The sequence below is a fragment of the Scomber japonicus genome, chromosome 22 (assembly GCF_027409825.1).
Source record: "Scomber japonicus isolate fScoJap1 chromosome 22, fScoJap1.pri, whole genome shotgun sequence".
Lineage (NCBI taxonomy): Eukaryota > Metazoa > Chordata > Actinopteri > Scombriformes > Scombridae > Scomber > Scomber japonicus.
The window spans coordinates 11,800,822-11,808,421 of record NC_070599.1 but is presented as its reverse complement, the minus strand read 5'-3'; positions in this window follow the sequence as shown (position 1 = coordinate 11,808,421).

Here is a 7,600-nt window from a genome sequence, read left to right as displayed (position 1 = left end):
TATATGTAAAAAGCTTTGTGTACAACAGGGAAGAGGAGCTAGATATAGCAGTAGTGGCTATATGCACCGACTCCAGTAGTGCCTTCACCTCGACAGCAAGGCAACATAGCCATAGACCACTCAATACCATCAATGGTCTATTTGTGTATACATATCGGAGTAGAAAGAGAATGATCTCTCACATCGATCCTCTCTAGTATAAATATTTTTAGAAAGCCATTGATTATATTGGCTGCTGTGTTCTGGGAAACATTAACAGACAAATGTGACAATGTTTGTATTTATACATTAGAGAAAATATACAATGAATGTCTCTGGTCAGATTGAAATATGGGTAAAAATATACTTGCTCCAGACAGCTGGTTTAAGAAACCCTAAACTCTGAGTTGGCTAACCCAGAGAGTCCAATCATCAATGGAGCTCCAACACTGCAATTCACTATGGCAACAGATAAATAAAAGGGTACAGCCTCCTTTTTAATTCTAAAGAAACTAACATACACTTATCTTTAAAAACCACAGCAGCAGCAGCAGCAGCAGAGATAAAACCTCAGTTGGAGTAGAGAGAAGAGTCAAAAAGTTAACATTTAACTCATTCATCACTGATTCGAATTTCCTTAATAAATCAGAAGAATTTTACTATATATATATATGATAGAATGAATTCAAACACAAACAGACATGATATAGGCCTATTTTACATATAGACCTTTCACCTCATAGTCTAATTCAGCAATAACAATTTTAGTGAAAAGGCGTCTATAGTTAAAATTGAATGTACATTTTTAGATTGGTATAAACAGTCACTAAAAATGTTGTTTAAAAAAACATTCAGACTATATGTAGTGTCTTTAAAAATGTCACTTTTCAAATATATTGAGACCAGTTTTAAAATCTTCGTCTTTTCAGCTGCACCACAATCATGCTCAGTCAGAAATAATCATATAATCTCCAAAATATAATAAGATAACTGTGATAGGAACATTCCACTAGCGCAACTGATCAAATCATGAGAAATATGACACGGTTATTAACTGATCAGTGTCTTGCAGTATGTGCCTAAAGCTTCATACAGATTTTTTAGAAAATCCAAACTGAGATTATCCTTCTACAGCAATGCATCACAATGTTATTAAAGAAAAAAAAACTTGCACTTGCAAAGAAAAGGGACAATGCATAGATTTTATTCTGAGCTAAGGCTGAATCCATAATGTGGAATAAATAGCCTATTTGAATGTAAGGGCAGAGAAATGACTGATTAAACATAAAAGCAGTAATGTTAGAAAAGATAGTCCTAATGCATTTTGATATATGCTGTGATATCAACTGTATCAATGAGGAAATGAAACTGCATGTCTGACAGCTCCTTCAGGCTCTGCAGGAGGGTGGGACAGCTAGAAAAGTCAATGCTTGCTCAGGAAAATCTGCCAGTGAGCAGGTTTGGTTCAAAAAGTGAGTTACAGCAGTGACTGAACCAGCATTAAAGTGATCTCTCCATTTTTGAGGAACAAAAAAACCCAACTTTCCCTCATCTAAGGGTTAGAAAAAGTTTTCACTTTTCACATGATTTCTGGAACTGACCTCTTATTGAAAAAATGTGTGCTTGCTATGTGAAACTTGCTATGCCCAAACTTTAAAAATCTCACTGTTCCTCAACCCTGAAGTCACTTCTATTAGCAGTGCAGTGGTGCTCGCTGTTGTCTCTTAACTGCTGTTTGTTTCAAAGGAGGAGGCCCACTGGTCCTATAGGAAGTGTCACAGCAGCAAGCCAAATCAAAAAGCCAACACACACTGCATGCCCGAGACCCACTCACCCCCACCCACCCTTTTTTTTCTTACACACTAAAGGGCTGGCCAATACTGCTAACACACAATAGTCTACACACAAATGTGAATGCACACAGAGCATCAACAACACCCCTCCAGGTTTTCTAAATAGTACAAATGGATGCTTTGAGAAATTGATCTCTCTGTGTGGTTAATCTATTGTTGCCTTCTTAATGAAACTATTGCAAATTAGCACTACCCAACATTAAAAAGAAATGCTTAAATAATGGATTCACTTCTGGAATTTACCAAAGAGGCAATGCTCAGGTTCTAATTGCATAGATTTAACTGATAGCATAGCATGTGTTGTGTGTAATCTTTCTGGAAAATTGCTGGGTGCCGATTTAGCAGATATCCTAGGAGATATGCGCTGCCACGGCTAATCGTACTGCAGGCAAGTTTTGTACCTAAAATCAAAGTGGTTCATATTGAATGAGTTTTAAAACATCAAAGTATTTACTTTGAAGGAAGAAAAAAAAACACAAGATAGTTCTTCTTTTTTTTTTTAATCACTGGAACTCTTACGTAAAGCTAATGTGCCAAGTGGTAATACAAATGAAAAAATGAATCATTTTATGAGAGAATGCATATATCTCCCAAATTAAAGACTTAAGACTGTCATTAATAGCCACAGTTAGGCATTTATAAACTAGAAACAGTAAAAACCAGGCATATAGTTTAATGTAATACAGAGCAATGACTCTTAACACATAAATATTCCAATGTTTTGTCCTGGCTTTAAACCGTTTATGGTGGCACACTGCAATTCATTGTTTGATTATGCCTCAATGACTAGAAGCCATTTGTGTGACAAAATACTATCAATATGCTTATGAAGGCCCAAAAGGGATCAACACATTTGAATAACACCCCCTAAAAGTAATGTATTCAGCATCTTTGAAGTGTACAAAGCGGGTTAGATAAGGATTTTTTCTAAGTCCAGCATGGAGTATTTCTAATGTCCTTTGTTGCTTATTCTCCTGAGTCCCGTAACTCCATCCAAATAGCAATAAGACAATGCTTTTCTTAGACTTACTCAAAGACGTGACATTTGTAAAATGGTTTACTTGACAGGGCAAGAGGAATATTTAACAATATTTTGGTGGAAAATGAGCTCACCATGACCATTGCTTAGCTGTTGTTTCAGAGCATTGGACAGTGCTGCTTGTTTTGGGTAGGGGACATGATGAATAAAAAAGTTCAATAGACAGTCAGACAGACAGACCGACCACGTCACTTAGGTCAGTTTCTTACGCTGCTTGCTTTTCATGGTTGTAAATAGAACTTTTGACCCTTAATCCATTTCCCACCCCCGTGTAGCAATCCAGAGACAGAGAAGTTAAGGGGCAGTCAACAAGAGAGAGAGTGAGAGAGAGCGAGAGAGAATCACGATTTTTAAAAACACCCTCATTTTTGGATAAATGAGGACAATATCAATGTGACATAATTACCAGATTAAACAAGCCCACAAAAAAGGGATTTAAAAGTCTCATAGAAACAGAAAGTTAAAAACCAGCTGTCCCTCAACAACAGAACAGAGAGCTTTAGTGAAACACCACTGAGACAGAAACTCATCAACATTATTCATGAATGAATAGAATCTAAAATCCACTCTGACTCTGGCTTTCACTGACGACTTAAACACTGACAGCAGCTCCTCACCTGAAACACTTTCCATTTCATTTTTTTTTTGCATTTATAAATGGACAGTTTGTCCCACAACAAAGTTCAACAGCTGCCTTTTCTTTTTTGTGACCAGCGCCAGAAAATAAAAGCAGTTTCACATAAAGTCCCACTACAGTATAAAAACTGAGTTTTCAGAGTTTCAAACAGAACTTCAAGCTTTTTACATTCCAGGAAACAAGGAAAATAGTTTCTGGTTCCTGACAGGAAGGACATTTAAAGGACACCATGGGATTTATCTTAGAAACAAAGCTGTGTGTGTGTGTGTGTGTGTGTGAGAGAGAGAGAGAGAGAGAGAGAGAGTATGTGTGTGAGAGAGAGTCCTACAAGCTGCAAACAGCTGTTTCGATATCATAAGTTAAAAGATATTTAGCGCTCAGCTACATTTTTATGCAAGTCCTCTGATTTATGAATGTATTCTTTGATTTTACAACAGCAGCCCTATGTTGTTTTTATCCTTTCTGAGACTACTGCATGCTTACAGTAAATCAATATATTTTCTTTTCTGGAAAAAACTAAAAAAAACAACAACTGCCCCCTTGCCATGTTTAACAGTCCCCTCAATCACTTCATCCTGGTCCATGGCCTCCACTTCTCTCCAGTGCCTTTGTTTGTATTCAAAACAAGAGAAAGGGAAATAATTAGATAAGTAATTACTTCCCATTGTGAAATCCTGCAAAGAACACGTAGCTTCTTGTCTTGTTTGGTGTATCCACAAGAAGTTCTTTCCATGGCTTCACATGATGAAGACAAGATAATGAAACATGTAGTGCCACACCTTTATGTTGAGCTCAGTAGCATGTTATTTTGTGAAAAAGTTCCGAAATTCAATCAATAGATCCATGGAATTTCCCTTTTTCTTTCGTGAAACTCTGCATGACTTTCAAAGAGTCTGTCAAGTGGAACAGATCAGATGACTCACTGGTATCACTTTTCCACCGAGCTGTGGCCAGTGCTGGTTCGGCACTAGTGCTACAGCCAGTCCTCAATTGGTGCTAATCCAAGTACCTCTTACGAACCAGTTGCTTTTCCACCGGCAAGGAGCCACGCGATTACGTCACTGTATAACATAGCCAGCGCACGCCTTTGAAGCACTTCCATTATTCACCAGTGAGAGGCAGCAACATGGCGCAAGGCATCTAGCCTGCCAGAAACGAAGAAGAAGAAGAAGAAGAAGAAGAAGAAGAAAAGAAGAAGAAGAAGAAGACGACAGCTCTGGCAAAAAAAAAGATAAAATCCTCTGTAAATGCCACGCTAGTCAACTAATGAACGTTAATCCCGCTAGTCTGTTAATAGACATAAGCCCCGCTAGCCGGCTAATAAACGTTAACCCTGCTAGCCGGCTAATAAACATTAGCCACCCGGCCCACTGACGTAATCGGTTCTTGCTTTAGACCAGCAAAGAGTTGGTGCTTGCTCTGGCTCCCGTTCTGAGGCTCGGGGCTGGAGCTTTGGTGGTGGAAAAGAACCGGTGCTTAGTCAGGCTCTGGCTCCAAACCAGCACCAGCTCCAGCTCGGTGGAAAAGGGGTATGGGTTGCTGGACACTGGGTATGAGTTTTTTTCATTGGCGATACCATGAACTATCTAAAAGCTCATTTTACTTGTTTACCATGAAACATAACTAATTAACCTAACACCAATTATAACTCTGTTAAGGCTTAGTCTCAATTATTTATGCCAGGAAAACTTCAAACCTAAATTTGTTCATTTAAATGGACTTACTACAATCACTGGATTTAGTCACAGAGTTCAAGTCTGGTGAACTTTGACACACACATTTGGGTTGCTATCCAAATGTAAATCATCTTAAAAGGAATGTATCATGGAACAATCTTAGCAAGGTTCACAGCTATTTACAGGAATCCAATAACAATATGTTGCCATCATGAAGAGGAAGTAGTAAGCTCTTGACTTTCAGGAAGTATTTTCCATATGTTCACCTCAAATTTGGTAAGTTTGACCAAGTTTAATATAAAGATATGAAATCACAGTGAAAAAAAATTAAATGTGTCCGGTTTAAAAGTGTTAACCTTTGAGGGAATACAGGGGGTGAATAAGGGAGTAATAGCTGTGTTGCACCATTCAGTTTTATACAACCTTGCTCCACTAAAGAAATGCTAGGACAGCTTTCTTCTTCACAGTCAGCCACCAACAAATTGAACCGCAACCGACAATATTCACTGCACAAACTGCAAGTAGTCACTACATCACCAGTCTTCCAGCAGCACATTTCATGAGGACGCATTAATGAATTTTACTGTGGCACTTTTTGGGTGTGTCCAAGCAAGTCAAGGTGTGTCCAAACATAAATATAAAAGTGTTTGATGTACTGTAGCTCCAAAATATGAACAAGCCTCAGTCCAAGAAATGATATTTTTCATATCAAAATAACTTTTAAAATAAGTGGAAAATACAGAAAGTGAGTCATATACACAAAGATGCTACAGAAGATACAGGCCAGGCATGTGTCAATAACTATGAATTAGCTCCTACAGCGCCGCTTGGTTATGGCTGCAAAACTCATCTCAGATCTGTGTCGGAGGAATCACTTCACCGCCTTTTCTCATGCACTTGCGTCAGTTCTCCCTCATTGGTTTGCTGATGGACTGCACCCACACTATGCCAGGCACGCACACTTGTGCAGACACACCTACACGCAGCCACAACAAAACATCATGCGACACTCGGATGTGACACGATTAAGGTGCACATTCGCACGGAACCTCGCGCACACACACACACACAATCGCATGACATCTACTTAATGTGAACGTGGCAAAATTTTAGTGTGGGGTCATGATTTCATCACGCCATCGTAGCAGCTCATTGGAATGCCTGTCAGATCCCAATCTATTTGCAGTGATGAACCCCACAAGCATGCAGTCTCACACACATGTGCACATGTACACACTAGCATGCACTTTTCAGTATTTATCAAGCATATCATTTGTGAAGAGTATCATGTGAGAGGAAGTCTAGCAGCGTGATTCATAGCTAGATATTCATGATGATCGTTATAGTAGACAGCTATGGGTTTGATCCCCCCACCCAAACCCTGACACACACACATACACACACCTAAAAGAGGCACAATGTACATCTCTGAGCAGACCATCAGTGGTTGTAAAACTGTAGAGTCGTAATGTTCCCCAGCCTTGGGGGCTTATTAGGAGGCATAAAAGCTGCATGCTACCTTCATTCATATTCTCCATAAACACCCTGCCACATCTCAGCTTTTTTTCTTTTTTTTGCTGCTTTCCGTCTCTGGGCAGTTGGAAAATATAAGCCTCTGTGCCACTATTTTGTGCTGCATGATTGATTTGCAAAATAGGTCTGTACTGGAAATGTATCTGAATAAGGCTAGGATTTGCCTCTGTGTGTAAGTGCAAATTGCAGTGTCAGATCTCCACGTGGATGTTGTTTGTCAGGCGTAAACTCAGCATGGCAGCAATTTTTATTCCTCTCTTTACACCGATGTCTGTATAATCTACAAAAATAGGAGCTGTCGTTGATTATAGTCGAGGAGAGAGAAAGGACAGGGCAAATTGACATTTCCAACTCGGAAATTCTGAAGAATAAAAAAAAAAAAAGAAGAAAAAAGCACAGCGTGCCTGAGATAGTTTTCAGTTATAAGAATAGAATTATTCATTCCCCTACACTGTGCAAAAGTTCAGTACTGGAGAAATTCACTGCTGCTCAAGTGCAGACAATTACAGGGGCCAGTGTGCTGTTGTGGGAATCTGATTTTGAGGGAGTATTATCTGGGTTTGAAAACAGGGCCAGGCCACTGAGATCACACCTCTTATCTCCTGCGTGCGGCAGAGCAGTATTCAAGACAGCCTGACTCACAACTACAGCCTCTTTCCCAATTCAAATCAAACTGTTGATCCAACTTAGAACTAGGTCGTTTGCATTATATGACAGAGGGAAGGGAGAGAAAGTTTTGTATGTGGGTGTGTCGTGAGTGTATAAAGAATGAGCTCTTGGGGAACAAATAGGAAAATAAAATGGAGGATATGGAGTGAAAGAATAAAGGGAGGGTTTGGAGAGAAAGGTAGTCTATTGTGTGGGAAATGAGCTACTCTGAAGC